The sequence below is a fragment of the Gorilla gorilla genome, chromosome 9 (assembly GCF_029281585.2).
Source record: "Gorilla gorilla gorilla isolate KB3781 chromosome 9, NHGRI_mGorGor1-v2.1_pri, whole genome shotgun sequence".
NCBI lineage: Eukaryota > Metazoa > Chordata > Mammalia > Primates > Hominidae > Gorilla > Gorilla gorilla.
The window spans coordinates 73,637,390-73,654,248 of record NC_073233.2 but is presented as its reverse complement, the minus strand read 5'-3'; the positions used below and the strand labels follow the sequence as shown (position 1 = coordinate 73,654,248).

The following is a 16,859-nucleotide window of genomic DNA, read 5'->3' as shown; positions in this document are numbered from 1 at the left end:
CTTTGGGCTAGATTGTCATTTCAAAGTCTCCCATGGCATACCTGACCAACTACGTCCTTGTCACTCCTTCTCTCGGTCCTTTCCCTAACATCTTTTCATTTTTCCATTGCCATTTCATTTATTTTTTATTTTAAATATTTTTCTTTTTCTTTTTCTTTATGTCTTCATTGTTTGAGATGGAGTCTCACTCTGTGTCCAAGCTGGACTGCAGTGGCATGATCTTGGCTCACTGCAACCTCCACCTCCTGGGCTCAAGCGATCCTCCCACCTCAGCTTCCTGAGTAGCTGGGACCACAGGTGCATGCCACCACACTTGGTTAATTTTTTGTATTTTTGGTAGAGACAGGGTTTCACCATGTTGCCCAGGCTGGTCTCGAACTCCTGAGCTCAAGCAATCCACCTGCCTTAGCCTCCCAAAGTGCAAAGATTACAGGCATGAGCCACCATGCCCAGCCTTTTATTTTATTTTAATTTTTTCTCTGAAATGTATGTTTCATTTGTAGTTTTTGCTTTAGTTCCCTGATAAACTGTATTTGGGCAGTTGTTTAAGGCAGAACACTTGTCTTTGAGAGGTCCCCTGTTGTGTTGACCCTGGGACACCAGAGTCATGTTGTTCTGTAGCCCCAACTAGGCCTTTGGGGTTCACTGCTGGCTGCCCCCTGGGCACTCCAAGTGTTTTGGCATTGGTACTGTCTCTCAGGATTGTGGGACAGAGGCCCACCCTAGGGGAATCTCGGTCTTGCCTTTTCTTGTTTTCTGCCTTAAAGTTAAAGTTATTTTCTGTAACAGCATTTTCTTTTCTTGTCACTTCATTTACACTTTTCCTTCTACACTTTGCTTGATAAAAATACTTTCTTTGTCATACTTCATCCACTGGAAAATGCCTATAATCCACTTTCATAATGCCTTGCTTACACCTCTGCAGGAAGTGAGAATCTAAAAGGGAAAAATAATGAGATCCCAGTTGTTTTCCCTCTCACTAGACTTAGAAAAACTTCTGGCTAGGCGCAGTGGCTCACGCCTGTAATCCCAACACTTTGGGAGGCCGAGGCGGGTGGATTACTTGAGGTCAGGAGTTCGAGACCAGCCTGACCAACATGGTGAAATTCCATCTCTAGTAAAAAAAATACAAAATTAGCCAGGCGTGGTGGAGCACGTCTGTAATCCCAGCTACTCAGGAGGCTGAGGCAGGAGAACTGCTTGAATCCGGGAAACGGAGGTGGCAGTGAGCCAAGATTGTGCCATTGCACTATAGCCTGGGCAACAAGAGCAAAATTCCATCTCAAAAAAAAAAAAAAAAAAAAAGAGAAAAGAAAAGAAAAAAGAAAAAGAAAAGAAAAGAAAAACTTCTATGTCCAGTATAAATCCTTGTTAGACATCGAGACAATGATGAACATCCCAGAAGACTTACCACTAGGGTGTCTTTTAGGCTGTTGGAGCAAATTCAAATTCAACCTAAAGAAAAAGAAACTCATTTTCTATTGTAGCACCACTTGGGTCCAAAACAAATTAGAAAACCAAGAGATTAGGCCTAATATATAGATTTGGTTCTATATATTGTGACGCTATTTTACAATTGGACTTATTCTATATAAAATAAGGAAAATGGGAGGAGGTCCTTTATGTACAGGCTTTTATGGTCCTTTATTGGCTCATATTACTCCCAGGAACCCAGAAGCCATGCCTAAGGGTTTCCCTCCTAGCTGTTCCCACTAGAAGGCCTACATCTTTCCTGGAGTCTCCTCAGTCCCCCAGTTCTGAGGAAGTCCACCCCAAGTTTATCAGGCACCCGTATCCAACTAGCCCCAGCCTATATTCCTCACTTCCCAAGGTAGTAAGCCCAACCAGTACCACCAGGAGTGGGGCCCCATATTAGCCTCTAAAATAAAACTTGTGTCCATTGTAGGAGGTAACTGATGGAAATGGGATGATACTTAGAATACATGTGCCATTTTCTATGTCAGATTTGGCTTTATGCAAAAAATTTGGCCAGTTTTCAGAAAATCTAGAAAAGTTTATAGAAGAATTTGTTGACAATGTTTTAAATTTAACTTGCCATGACTTGCAAGTATTGTTGTCTCCCTGCTGTGCCATGCCGGAAAAAAAAGTGGAGGAAAAAGTGTGTAGTTAAGCCAGCCAATTATGGCAAAGTTAGAGAAATAACTCAGGGAAAAGATGAAAATCCCACTCTATTTCAAGGTTGTTTTGTTGAGGCACTCAGGAAATATACTAACGCAGACCCAGACTCCCCAGAAGGGCAAACTCTTCTGGGTATGCATTTTATTACTCAAGTTGCCCCTGACATTAGGAGGAAGGTACAAACAGCAACAATGGAAGCTTAAACCCCTATGAGCCAATATTTAAACTTGGCCTTTAAAATTTACAACAACAGGGACAGGGAAAAAGAGTTGAAAAAAAAGACAAAAGAAACAGCTCTAGCCCAGGCAACATGATGAAACTCTGTCTCTACTAAAAATACAAAAAATTCACTGTGCATGGTGGTGTATGCCTGTGGTCCTAGATACTGAGGAGGCTGAGGTGGGAGAATCACCTGAGCCCAGGAGGTTGAGGCTGCAGTAAGCTGAGATAATGCCACTGCAACTCCAGCCTGGGCAACTGGAGTGAGACCCTGTCTCAAAAAAGAAAAGAAATAGCCAAAAAGTGCAATTGTTAGCTGTTACTTTAAGTCCCCTGCCACCTTAGAATTACCTATCCTGAGAAAGTGTCACAAGATCACCATGTGGGATGCCCAGATGAGAGCCCCCAACTCACTGGCTCCTGGTCCAGAATCAGTGTGCCTACTATAAGCAAAAGGACCATTCACAGTGAGAATGTCCTAACCATCCCCAGCAAACGAGGGAAAAAGCTCCCCGTCAATATTAGAACTAACCTTCTTCCATATGTCCCAATGAGCCACCTTGCTCAAGTAAAATTACTCAGATTCCTGGACCCTTGACCCAATGGACAGCTTTTTGCAGTGGAAGACAAGTGGCCGCCAGAACATTTTTCTTTGGTGTCTCCACTGCTAGATGCTCTGGTAGCTCAAGGACTCTGAGACCTCCCCTTGAGCAACACGGTTTACCACCTCCCTTCCTTATTTGATGCTATGGGGTCCCTTCTCTGCCTCTTCCTGTCTTCCCTACGTATCTGGGCTAACAAAATGTATTGAGATAGACAGGTCCGAATTTTATAAGTAACTTGGATCCATCTGTCTTGTGTAGGTCACTTCATTTGTGTGATGTGTGTTGTGTTTAGCATGCTATCAAATTGGCTTATAAATAAAAGAGAATTCATAAATTAAAAAATAAGACTAGTCTAAATTTATTAGTCTGAAGGGAATGTTATGTCTTCTAAAATTTAAGATTTTTACCTAGATGGACCTCTGATGTTTGTAGCCTTTAGAATGGTTAGGATGGCTTTTAAACAGCGAGCTTATGTATAGTTGAAAATCTTGAAGTTGTGAAATAGTTCTCATCTATAGAGTGCCAATGTCTGATGAGCAGTTCAGAATTTCTTGCTCTTTAGATTTATATAAAATAAGCCAAAGAAAGTGTGTTTTTTATTGGGAAAAATAATAATTTTTGTCTAATTTGGAAGTTATTAAAAGAGAGGTTCAAAATATGAAGGAACCAGTAAGTAGAAAAGAGAGATATGAAGAAAGTTATGGATAGATGTACTTTTTGCAAGGAAGAATACAAAGAAGGATACAAGGAAGGATACAAAGAAGGATACAAGGAAGGATACAAAGTTATTTTATATGAGGAGGGATCTTGTGTAGTAAATTCTTATCCTAGAGTAAAATGATTAGTTCTTTAAGGAAGGGGTCCTATAGGACAAGTCAGAAAGTCCAAGCATGTTGTAGATGGTCCATGTGGGTCATGATGGGGTTTGTGAAGGGGAATTTTGTGTATGATTAAGCTTAAGCTGACTATGACTAAAGGAAAACTGTGGTAGACTTTCTAGAGAATGGTCTATATATTGGCAACAGGTTTTCTTAAGGTATTGATTTGCTAAATTACAGGAAGTTTTGCTTTTAATAATCTACCTGGTTTATTTTAAAATGTCTTGGATTCATGTCTCAGAGATTCAACTGTTGTTGTGTCTCACTACTTTCAATTCTTTCTCCCTTTAAGAAGGCCTGGGATGATGGCTCTTTCCATCAACCTTTTCATCAACATTGTGACTTTTTTTCCTCTGGTTCTGACTATTGGGCCCTGGTACTAAAATGTTTTGTCTTAGAGGTCTGCGAAAACAGTGTTTTCCCCGAATACAGCTTGATTCTATGCTGTTTTTTTTTTTTTTTTTTACATATAACCTTATTATTGGCATTTAGTTTTTGACTCTTATATTGCTTTAAAAGATTTTAAGGGCAAATGAGTGCCTGCTCACCTCCATTTCCTTCTGACCTAGGATGTTTAATTGGCTATAAGTCTTTTGACTCTAAGTCCCTTAGCCAAAGGGAATTCCAAAGAAGCCTTCAAAAAAAAGAAGTCAGACCATGACAGGAAACGGGGCCAAACATGCCTCACTGTGCCACCCCTTAGAATTTAGGCTAGGCACAAAGGCCCTTCAAAAATTATAAAAACAAAGTACTTCCCTTTCCCACATAGGAAAGAAATAGCTCCTCTGTTCAACCTGAACACCTAGTCTTACAAAAAACTTTTTGTTAAAAAGGATCCGCAGAGGATCAATTACAACCCAAATGGAAGAGCCCCTATCAGGTATTGTTAAGTACCTTCCCTGCTGTTAAACTTCAGGGAATCACTAGTTGGGTACACCTGTCCAAGATTAAATCTGTTTCCTATGAATCCCTGACGGCATAAGAGGAGGACACCATGATTTACACTTGTGAGCTCCTATAAGACTTAAAGCTGTTGTTTCACAAACACAAAGATAAAAAACATGATGCCATGGGCATAGATGCATTAATTTTCTCATCCTCCAAATTATAATTTTCCTGTTGACCTCCTACTTAAGTTTATGTCTTCTAGATTCCACATAAAGATGATGCTGGCACAAGGTTTCAACCCATCCCATCTTATGACCTGAAAAATGAAAATATCCTGTTGGACCCCTTAGATCAGGTATCCAGAGATTACCAGAGGCTAGGGGCATGGGAGAGCGGGAAATGGGAAGATATTGCTCAAAAGGTACAAAGTTTCAGTTAGACAGGTATATTAGAGTTCTCTAGAGGGACAGAACTAATAGGATAGATGTATATATGAAGGGGAGTTTATTGAGGAGTATTGATTCACATGATCACAAGGTGAAGTCCCACAATAGGCTGTCTGCAAGGTGAGGATCAGGGAAGCCAGTCCAAGACCCAAAACCTCAAAAGTAGGGAAGCCAACAGTGCAGCCTTCAGTCTGTGAACGAAGGCCCGAGAGCCGCAAACCACTGGTGTAAGTCCAAGAGTCCAAAAGCTGAAGAACTTGGAGTCTGATGTTCGAGGGCAGGAAACATCCAGCAAGGGAGAAAGATGAAAGCCGGAAGACTCAGCAAGTCAGGTCCTTCCATGTTCTTCTGCCTGCTTTAATCTAGCTGTGCTGGCAGCTGATTAGATGGTGCCACGCCAGACTAAGGGTGGGTCTGCTTCTCCCAGTCCACTGACTCAAATGTTAATCTCCTTTGGCAACACCCTCACAGACACACCCAGGAACAATACTTTGCATTCTACAACATTTTTATATTACTGTATTGTATTAGAGATGGGGTCTTACTCTGCCACCCAGGCTGGAGTGTAGTGGCACAATCATGGCTCACTGTAGTCTTGAACTCCTGGGCTCAAGTGATCCTCCTGCATCAGCCTCTCCAGTAGCTGGAGCTACAGGTGTGCATCACCACACCTGACTAATTTTTTTGGGGGGGTAGAGATGGGGTCTCACTATGTTGCCCAGGCTGGTCTGAAACTCTTGGCCTCAAGAAATCCTCTCACAGCTGGGCGCAGTGGCTCACACCTATAATCCCAGCACTTTGGGAGGCCAAGGTGGGTGGATCATGAGGTCAAGAGATTGAGACCATCCTGGCCAACATGGTGAAACCCCGTCTCTATTAAAAATACAAAAATTAGCTGGGTGTGGTGGCACGTGCCTATAGTCCCAGCTACTCAGGAAACTGAGGCAGGAGACTCGCTTGAACCCAGGAGGTGGAGGTTGCAGTGAGCCAAGATCACACCACTGCACTCCAGCCTGGCAACAGAGCAAGACTCCATCTCAAAAAAAAAAAAAAGAAAAAGAAATCCTCTCATGTTAGCCTCCCAAAGCACTGGGATTACAGGCATGAGCCACTGCAGCTGGCTATGAGGTGGACAGTTTTAGATCTTGCATATAAGTGAGATCATGTGGTATTTGTCTCTCTCTGCCTGGCTTATTTCACTGAACATAATGTTCTCCAGGTTCATCCCTGTTGTGGCAAATAATAGAATTTCCTTTTTTTTTTTTTTTTGATGCAGTTTCACTCTGCCTCCCAAGCTGGAGTGCAGTGGTATGGTCTTGGCTCACTGCAACGTCTACCTCCTGGTTCAAGTGATTCTCATGCCTCAACCTCCTGAGTAGCTGGGATTACAGGTGCGCACCACCACGCCCAGCTAATTTTTGTATTTTTAGTACAGACAGAGTTTCACCAAGTTGGCCAGGCTGGTCTCAAACTCCTGACCTCAAGTGATCCGCCCACCTCGGCTTCCCAAAGTGCTGGGATTATAGGCACGAGCCACCGCGCCCAGCCAGAATTCCCTTTTTCCAAAAAAAAAAAAAAAAAAAAAAAGGCTGAATAGTATTCTGTTTTGTATATACACCACATTTTCCTTATTCTTTCATCCACCAGTGGACACATAGGTTGATTCCATATCTTGGCTATTGTGAATAATGCTGTGATGAATATGAGATTGTAGATGTCTCTTCAACATATTCATTTCAGTTCCTTTAAATATATACCCAGCAATGGGATTGCTGGATCATATGGTAGTTCTATTTTGAGTTTTTTAGGAACCTTCATACTCTTTTATATAAGGGCTGCACTAATTTACATTTCTACTGACAGTGTACAAGAGTGCCCTTCTCTCCACATCCTCGCCAACACTTTTTCTTTCATCTTTTTATTTTTTTATTTTCTTATTTTTATTTATTTGTTTGTTTTTTTGAGACGCAGTTTCACCCTGTCGCCCAGGCTGGAGTGCAGTAGTGAGATCTCCGCTCACTTCAATCTCCGCCTCCCGGGTTCAAGTGATTCTCCTGCGTTAGCCTCCCAAGTAGCTGGGACTCCAGGTGTGCATCACCATGCCAGGCTAATTTTTTTTTTTAATTTTTAGTAGAGATGGGTTTTCACCGTGTTGGTCAGGCTGGTCTAGAACTCCTGACCTCAGGTGATCTGCTTGCCTTGGCCTCCCAGAATGCTAGGATTATAGGCATGAGCCACCGTGCCCAGCCTCATCTTTTTAATAATAGCCATTCTAACACATGTGAGGTGATATCTCATTGTGGTTTGCATTTCCCTAATGATTAGTCACGTTGAGCATTTTTTCATATGCCTTTGGCCATTCATATGTATTTTGAGAAATGTCTGTTCAGGTCCTTTGCCCATTAATTCACTGGGTTATTTGTTTTCTTGCCATTGAGTTGTTTGAGTTATATATTTTGGATATTAACTGCTTATCAGATATATGGTTTGCAAATATTTTCTCCCATTCTGTTTTTGTCTCCACTCTGTTAATTGATTCCTTTGCTGCCCAGAGGCTTTTTAGTTTGATACCATCCCATTTGTCTATTTTTGCTTTTGTTGCCTGTGCTTTCAGGGTCATTTTCAAAAATCCATTGCTCAGACCAATGTCATGGATCTTTTCCTCTATGTTTTTTCTAGTAGTTTTACAGTTTGTTTTATATTTAAGTCTTTAATCCATTTTGAGTTTATTTTTATATATAGTGTAAGATAAGAGTCTAGTTTCATCTTCTGCATTCTCAATACCATTTATGGAAGAGAGTATCCTTTTCAAATTGTATATTCTTGGCATCTTTGTCAAAAATCAATTTGCCATAAATGTATGGGTTTATTTTGGGGGCATTATATCCTGTTCCATGTGTTGATATATCTTTTTTTTAATGGCAGTATCATGCTATTTTGATTACAGTAACTTTATAATATATTTTGAAATCAGGGAGTATGATGCCTCCAGATTTGTTATTTTGCTCAAGATTGCTTTGACTGTTTGGGGTCTTTTGTGGTTCCATGTGGACTTGAGGATTGTTTTTTCTTTTTTATAAAAAAGACTGGAATTTTGATAAGGATTGCATTGAATCTGTGGATTTGGGTAGTTTGGTTACTATGGACATTTTAACAATACTAATTATTCCAATCCATGAACATGGGATATCTTTGCATTTATATGTGTTTCCTTCCATTTCCTTTTTTTTTTTTTTTTTTTGAGATGGAGTCTCACTCTGTTACCCAGGCTGGAGTGCAGCGGCACGATCTCAGCTCACTGCAACCTCCACCTCCTGAGTTCAAGTGATTCTTCTGCCTCAGCCTCCTGAGTAGCCAGGACCACACACATGCGCCACCACGCCTGGCTACTTTTTGTATTTTTAGTAGAGACAGGGTTTCAGCATATTAGAAAGGCTGGTCTCGAACTCCTGACCTCGTGATCCGCCCACCTCGCCCTCCCAAAGTGTTGGGATTACAGGTATGAGCCACCGTGCCCAGCCTCCTTCCATTTCTTTCATCAGTGTTTTATAGTTTTCGGTATACAGACCCTTCCCCTTCTAACAGCAAAAGCATTTGACAAAATTCAACACCTTTTCATGATAAAAATAAACACTCAACAAACTAGAAATAGAAGTATACACCCTCACCATAATAAAAAAGCCATATATAAAACACCCACAGTGAACACCATACTCAATGGTGAAACATTGAAAACATTTCCTCTAATATCAGGAACAAAGCAAGGATGCTTGCTTTCACTATTTCCATTCAACATAGCACTGAACATTCTAGCCAGAGCAATTAGGCAAGAAAAAGAAATAAAAGGCATCCACATTGGAAAGGAAGAAGTAAAATCATCTCTGTTCACTGATTATATTGATCCTTTTTTTTTTAGTTGGGGTCTTACTCTATTACCCAGGCTAGAGTGCAGTGGCACAATCATGGCTCACTGCATCCTTAAACTCCTGGCCTCACGTGATTCTCCCACCCCAGCCTCCCAATTTGCTATGATTACTGTTATAAGCCACCAGGCTCAGGCCTGATATGATCTTTTATGTAGAAAATTCTAAAGGTTCCACACATCAAAAAAAAAAAAAACCTGTTAGAATTAATAAATGATTTCAACAAAGTAGCACATACAACGTAAACACACAAAAAGTCGCATTTCTATGTGCTAACAATCTGAAAAGGAAATTTAAAAACAATTCCATTTACAACGCATTAAAAAGAATTAAATATTGGCCGGGTGCGGTAGCTTATGCCTGTAATCCCAGCACTTTGGGAGGCTGAGGTGGGTGGATCACCTGAGGTCAGGAGTTCAAGACCAGCCTGGCCAACATGGCAAAACCCCGTCTCTACTAAAAATACAAAAATTAGCCAGGCATGGTGGCAGTCGCCTGTGATCCCAGCTACTCGGGAGAATGAGGCAGGAGAATCGCTTGAACCCAGGAGGCGGAGGTTGCAGTGAGCCGAGATCGTGCCACTGCACTCCAGCCTGGGCGACAAGAGGGAAACTCCATCTCAAAAAGTAAAATAAAATAAAATAAAATAAATCAAATAATTAAATAAAATAAAATATTTAGGAATTAACCAACAGGTAAAAGACTTATACAATAGAAACTACAAAACATTGCTGAAAGAAATTAAAGAAGGCATAAATTAATGGAAACACTTCCCATGTTTGTGGATTGGAAGAGTTAATATTGCTAAGATGTGAATACTACCCAAAGCAACCTACATATTCAATGCAATCCCTATCAAAGTCATGATGATGTTTTTCACTGACATTTCTTAAATAACCATCCTAAAATGTTTATGGTATCTCAAGGTGAGGCAGGGCAAATTCTTGGCTTCACTCAGGAAGGAATTCAAGAGCAAGCCGGGGGTAGAAGAAAACAGCTTTATTGAAGCAGTGGCAACATCACAGCTCCGTGACTGCTCCTGCCATGCAGGGCTACCTCATAGGCAGTGTGCTGAGAGTAGCAGCCTAGGGGCACTTTTGCAGTTATATTTATACCCACTCTTAATGGTATGCTAATTAAGGGGTCGGTTATTTTAAAATAGCTCAAAAATGGGCAGTAACTTTCAGGTGTTGCCATGGCAATGGTAAACAGTCATGGCATTAGTGGCCATGTCTTATGGAAAGGTGCCTTCAGTGTCTCTTCCCAGTTTCTTTTCTTTTGAAATGCAGCCAGGCTGGAGTGCAGTGATGAAATCTCAGCTCACTGCAACCTCCGTCTCCCAGGTTCAAGTGATTCTCCTGTCTCAGCCTCCTGAGTAGCTGGGACTACAGGCGCCCGCCACCACACCTGGCTAATTTTTGTATAATTTTTTATATTTTTAGTAGAGACGGTGTTTCACCATATTGGCCAGGCTGGTCTTGAACTCCTGGCCTCAAGTGATGTACCCAGCTCGGCCTCCCAAAGTGCTGGCATTACAGGCGTGAGCCACCACACACAGACTCTTCCCAGTTTCAACCAGTCTTCAACCTGGCCCAGAGTCGAGTCCCACCTGCCTCCTACCTCATTCTCCCCTCAGAGATCAGATACTCCTCCTTAATCTGAAAGGGGTTGCAAAAGGGTGGAGGTCCATGTTCTGTAACTGCTCCCTGCTGAGTTTATGGGAATAGGCCCTGCATAGCACTAGAGGAGTAAAAATCTCCAGATACCTGACCCAAGGCGGCCCAAAGGCAGGATGCTTTCATTCTCTAGGTCAGAAGATGGATGGGTTAGAAACCTTGTGCCAGCATTGTCTTTACCTGGAACTGTTGTAACCTAGAAGACACAAACTTTATTAAGAGGTTAAACAAGCAGGCCGGGAGTGGTGGCTCATGCCTGTAATTCCAGCACTTTGGGAGGCCGAGGTGGGCAGATCACCTGAGGTCAGGAGTTCGAGACCAGCCCATGGTGAAACAACATGGTGAAACCCCATCTCTACTAATAATTCAAAAATTAGGCCCCTCTCCCTCTCCCGCTCCCGCTCCCGCTCCCTCTCCCTCTCCCTCTCCCTCTCCCTCTCCCTCTCCCTCTCTCTCCCTCTCTCTCCCTCTCCCCACGGTCTCCCTCTCCCTCTCTTTCCACGGTCTCCTTCTGATGCCCAGCCGAAGCTGGACTGTACTGCTGCCGTCTCGGCTCACTGCAACCTCCCTGCCTGGTTCTCCTGCCTCAGCTTGCCGAGTGCCTGTGATTGCAGGCGCGCGCCGCCACGCCTGACTGGTTTTCCTATTTTTTTGGTGGAGACGGGGCTTCGCTGTGTTGGCCGGGCTGGTCTCCAGCTCCTAACCGCGAGTGATCCGCCAGCCTCGGCCTCCCGAGGTGCCGGGATTGCAGACGGAGTCTGGTTCACTCAGTGCTCAATGGTGCCCAGGCTGGAGTGCAGTGGCGTGATCTCGGCTCGCTACAACCTCCACCTCCCAGCCGCCTGCCTTGGCCTCCCAAAGTGCCGAGAGTGCAGCCTCTGCCCGGCCGCCACCCTGTCTGGGACGTGAGGAGCCCCTCTGCCTGGCTGCCCGGTCTGGAAAATGAGGAGCGTCTCTGCCCGGCCGCCATCCCATCTAGGAAGTGAGGAGCGCCTCTTCCCGGCCGCCATCCCATCTAGGAAGTGAGGAGCGTCTCTGCCCGGCCGCCCATCGTCTGAGATGTGGGGAGCGCCTCTGCCCCACCGCCCCATCTGGGATGTGAGGAGCGCCTCTGCCCGGCCGCGACCCCGTCTGGGAGGTGAGGAGCGTCTCTGCCCGGCCGCCCCGTCTGAGAAGTGAGGAGATCCTCCACCCGGCAACCACCCCGTCTGGGAGGGAGGTGGGGGGGTCAGCCCCCGGCCCGGCCAGCCGCCCCATCCGGGAGGTGAGGGGTGCCTCTGCCCAGCCACCCCTACTGGGAAGTGAGGAGCCCCTCCCCGGCTGCCACCCCCGTCTGGGAGGTGTACCCAACAGCTCATTGAGAACAGGCCATGATGACAATGGCGGTTTTGTAGAATAGAAAGGGGGGAAAGGTGGGGAAAAGATTGAGAAATCGGATGGTTGCGGTGTCTGTGTAGAAAGAAGTAGACATGGGAAACTTTTCATTTTGTTCTGTACTAAGAAAAATTCTTCGGCCTTGGGATCCTGTTGATCTGTGAACTTACCCCCAACCCTGTGTTCTCTGAAACATGTGCTGTGTCCACTCAGGGTTAAATGGATTAAGGGCGGTGCAAGATGTGCTTTGTTAAACAGATGCTTGAAGGCAGCATGCTCGTTAAGAGTCATCACCACTCCCTAATCTCAAGTACCCAGGGACACAAACACTGCGGAAGGCCGCAGGGTCCTCTGCCTAGGAAAACCAGAGACCTTTGTTCACTTGTTTATCTGCTGACCTTCCCTCCACTATTGTCCTATGACCCTGCCAAATCCCCCTCTGTGAGAAACACCCAAGAATGATCAATAAAAAAAAAAAAAAAAAAATTAGCCAGCTGTGGTGGCTCACACCTGTAATCCCAGCTACTCGGGAGGCTGAGGCAGGAGAATCGTTTGAACCCAGGAGGGAGAGGTTGCAGTGAGCTGAGATCGTGCCATTGCACTCTAGCCTGGGCAACAAAGAGCAAAACTCCATCTCAAAAAAAAAGAGGTTAAAAAAGCAAGGGCCAAAGATTAGTAATAACAAGACAGCTACCAAAGGTCCTAGGAGAGGTAAGAACCAAGTGAGACTTTGGAGGGCTTTTTTTTTTTTTCTTTTTTTGAGATGAAGTCTTGCTCTTGTTGCCCAGGCTGGAGTTCAATGGCGCGATCTCAGCTCATTGCAACCTCTGCCTCCCGGGTTCAAGCAATTCTCCTGCCTCAGCCTCCCAAGTAGCTGGGATTATAGGCGCCCGCCACCACGTACGTCTAATTTTTGTATTTTTAGTAGAGATGGATTCACCATGTTGGCCAGGCTGGTCTCGAACTCCTGACTTCAGGCAATTCACCTGCCTCGGCCTCCCAAGTGCTGGGATTACAGACATGAGCCACTGTGCCTGGCCGGAAGGGCATTTTTGATAGTCGAGCAGATATAGCTGGAGTCAGTGACCCAGCATCTATGTGACCAGATAGATTGCTCATAGATCATGTGAATGTTAATCTCAACCTGTCCAGGTTTTATTCATAACTGCACAGCCCCCACCTTGTTCAGCTAGTAAATAATCCAATGCTAGTCTCTTATCAAGAACTACATTTGCCAAAGAGTCTAGGAATCCTTGAATTCCTTTTAATGCCTGACCTGTGTTGGTGGCTAATGATTCCAGGGTTTGAGTCAGTTCTTTAGGGCCAACTCGTGGTAGGCAAAGCCACCCCAGGGGGCCACTAGTTCTAATGCCACTCCAGTTCCTGTCAGAATTAATCCTATTGATCATTCATTTCTGGTATTCCTCGGTCTTACAGGGTTTTATATGGTGACCCCCGGAAGGCCAAAGGGTGGCCAACATACACTCACCCCTGTTCCAAGTTTTTGATATACAAAGGAAAGCTACTCCTAAAAGAACAGGAGGTCCCCTGGGGAGTTAGGAGTGGTTATGGGATGTGACTTCTTCCCACTTATGACCACAAATGAAAACGAACCCATTTGGGGTGCAATAGAGGCCCTGTGAGGTGTGATGTCTATCTTTTGCCACTAAGTTGGGTCTGTGGAGATACAAGATATCTCCCCCCATTCCAACGGGGGGCACCAAACAACCCTGGTAGGGTTTTCTGGGTTTTGTTTGTTTTTTGCTTTTTGACAGTTGGCAGAGCTAGCTGAGGCTTTATCTTGAAAAAACAAAACAAAACAAAACAGTGGAATTGTTTTGCGATGGAGGCATGGGCAAGGGAGTTACCCCGCACAAGTGGGCTGTGGAGGAGGGCTGAGCCTCAAGTGGGTCTCCTGTTCCCTGTGCTTTCCTGCACAGCGGCCTCCCCCACAAGCTCTGGGGCAGCTGCAGGAGCGGGTAGGCTGGGAGGGACTGCCATAGTTGTTCGCTTGGGCAGGACATCAGAGGACTCGGACACCAGCTTCCCAACCATGGTCCTGGAGGAGCTGGTGCGGCTGAAGGAGCTGAAATCCCTGCCAGAGTCAAGGTTGGGGCCCAGGCCGTAGCTGAGGCCAGGGCTTGTGAGGCCCCCAGAGGCCGAGCTCAGCTGTCTACTCAAGCAACTGCGGCGCCAGGTCCTGCTTGGCCTGCTACAGGGCGGCCTCCAGCTCCACCAGCTCCCCACACTGCTCAGCATCCGCGATGGCCTCGGAGGCCCTCAATCTCAGCATGGACCCCGCTGATGTTGCGGATCATCTCAGAGTTCTCCATCTTCCTGCGACGCAGGTCATCCCCGTGCTTCCCAGCCAGTGTCTGCAACTCCTCATCCTTGATCTGGTGCAGACTCTTAGCCTTGCCTGGCCGCAGTGGGCGATCTCCTCATACTGGGCCTTGACCTCCGCGATGATGCCATCCACCTCCAGGGAGCGGCTGTTGTCCATGGACAGCACCACAGACGTGTCCGAGATCTGGGACTGCAGCTTCCAGATCTCCTCTTCACACAGCTCTCTGGGGAAGTTGATCTTGTCAGTCAGCCCTTCCAGGTGAGACTCCAGCACTGCCTTGTTCATGTAAGCTCCATCCACATCCTTCTCGATGAAGGCAAATTCATTCCCCATCTCTGTCCGCTCGTTGATCTCATCCTGGTACTTATCGTTGAAGTCTTCCAGCAGCCCCTGCGTGTTGCCAAGCTCTGCCTCCAGCTTCAGCTTCTCCTGGCCCAGTGTCCAGCTGCTGCCCAAGGCTGTGGATGTGGCTCTAAAACATGCTGTCCATGTTGCTCCCAGCTGTCTTCTGCTGCTGCACGAGGCTCCACTTAGTCTCCAGCATTTGTTCTGCTGCTCCAGGAACTGCACCTTGTCGATGAAGGAGGCAAACTTGTTGAGGGTCTTGATCTGCTCCTTCTCCTGGGTATGCACAGCCTGGATGTTGGGGTCCAGGTCCAGCTTAAGGGGGCTCAGCAGACTCTGGTTCACCGTGATGGCTGTGTCGCCCACCCCCACCCCATACCACTGCCCCACCATAGCCACCACCTAGACTCATGCTGGTGCCTAGGCCACTCCAGAAGCTGCTGCTGCTGCCCACTCGGGAGAAGCTCAAGGAGCTGATGTGGGCACCGGGACCGCTGGTGTAGGAGCAGCTGCTGAAGGCCCAGGGGCCAGAGATGGATGCCTTGTAGGGCTTCTGGGTCACCGTGATGGACACGATGGAGGCAGGAGTGGAGGTAGGCAGTCCGAACCAGATGTAGATTCAAGGAGTGGAGAAGCTTCCTCTAGGTCAGCCCTTGTTTTCCAGAAGGGGGTGGTAATCCCACCTTCCCATATCAGGCAGTTGTTTTTTTCTCTGTATGTTCTGATGTGGGAGAAGGCACTGTATATGGTCTCCTTGCTCACAAGTGGAATCTTATTTATGTTGCTGTGGCCTTGGGAACTTGGCAACTAGAGTTGGGTCACAGCATTGTGGGGAAACTTCCACTTTTGTGTCATTAACACAACAGTGGTTGCAAAAGATAGAATCATTAGTGCCCTGGAGATCTAGACACACGCCTTCCCAGGTCCAGGCAATAGTGGTGGGGGTTTCAGGTAGAATCCATCAAGTGCATAAGAGAAAGTTCCACCTAATGGTCGGGGTCTGGGTACTTTGAGATTGCTATGGATGGTGAAGAGGGCTAGGGAGTTAGCCAAGAGAGTTTTTGGATCGGCCAGAAGGTGAAATTCTCTATCCTGGGGATGTTGATGACAAATCCAGCAACCATGAAGATGATTTCCTAAAACTATAATTTTTGAAATATTTACTATAAAGTTTTGTTCCCACTTACACGGGATTAGGTTAATTGGGAGAGCAAACAGGATTAACGGTGGCACATGGTATCCACTTGGGCCTTAGAGTGGCCTCTACACCCAACAAGGACAAGAGATGTTTCCTGGGAGGAGGTAGTTGCCCAAAGCGACAGAAAAGAAGTATTACAATCAGGAAGAAGAGCAAAACGTTCCCACCCACAGCGTCACATTACCACTTATGGCTGAATATTGATTATTTTAAATAGGTAGCAGAGGTCCTCCAAAGGTTCACAGATGTAGGTTGTGGTATCCTGCTTTTGTGCCTGTGACTCATAAGAAACAGGTTTAATCCTAGACAGGTGTACCCAACAAGTTATTCCCTGAAGTTTAGCAGCAGAGGGGATACTCAACAACACCTGATAGGGGCTCTGTCATTTCGGTTGTAATTGATCCTCGGGGGAATCTTTCTTTCCAAGTTTTTATTAAGACTAAGCCTCCTGGCCGGGCGTGGTGGCTCACACTTGTAATCCCAGCACTTTGGGAGGCCAAGGCGGGCGGATCACGAGGTCAGGAGATCGAGACCATCCTGGCTAACACGGTGAAACCCCGTCTCTACTAAAGACACAAAGAATTAGCTGGGCGCGGTGGCGGGCGCCTGTAGTCCCAGCTACTCGGGAGGCTGAGGCAGGAGAATGGTGTGAACCTGGGAGGTGGAGCTTGCAGTGAGCCAAGATGGAGCCACTGCACTCCAGACTGGGCAACAGAGCGAGACTCTGTCTCAAAAAACAAACAAACAAAAAACAACAACATGGTTGGGTTTTTCTACTGTACCTGAGGATTGAGGTCTCCAGGAGGAGTGAGGATGATAGA

General features: G+C 45.7%; 1 pseudogene; it reads right to left on the bottom strand.

The window, feature by feature from the left end:
* Positions 1-14,287: 14,287 nt before the first annotated feature.
* On the bottom strand, positions 14,288-15,456 carry LOC101135833 (keratin, type II cytoskeletal 8-like; annotated as a pseudogene).
* Between the last annotated feature and the right edge of the window lie 1,403 nt (positions 15,457-16,859).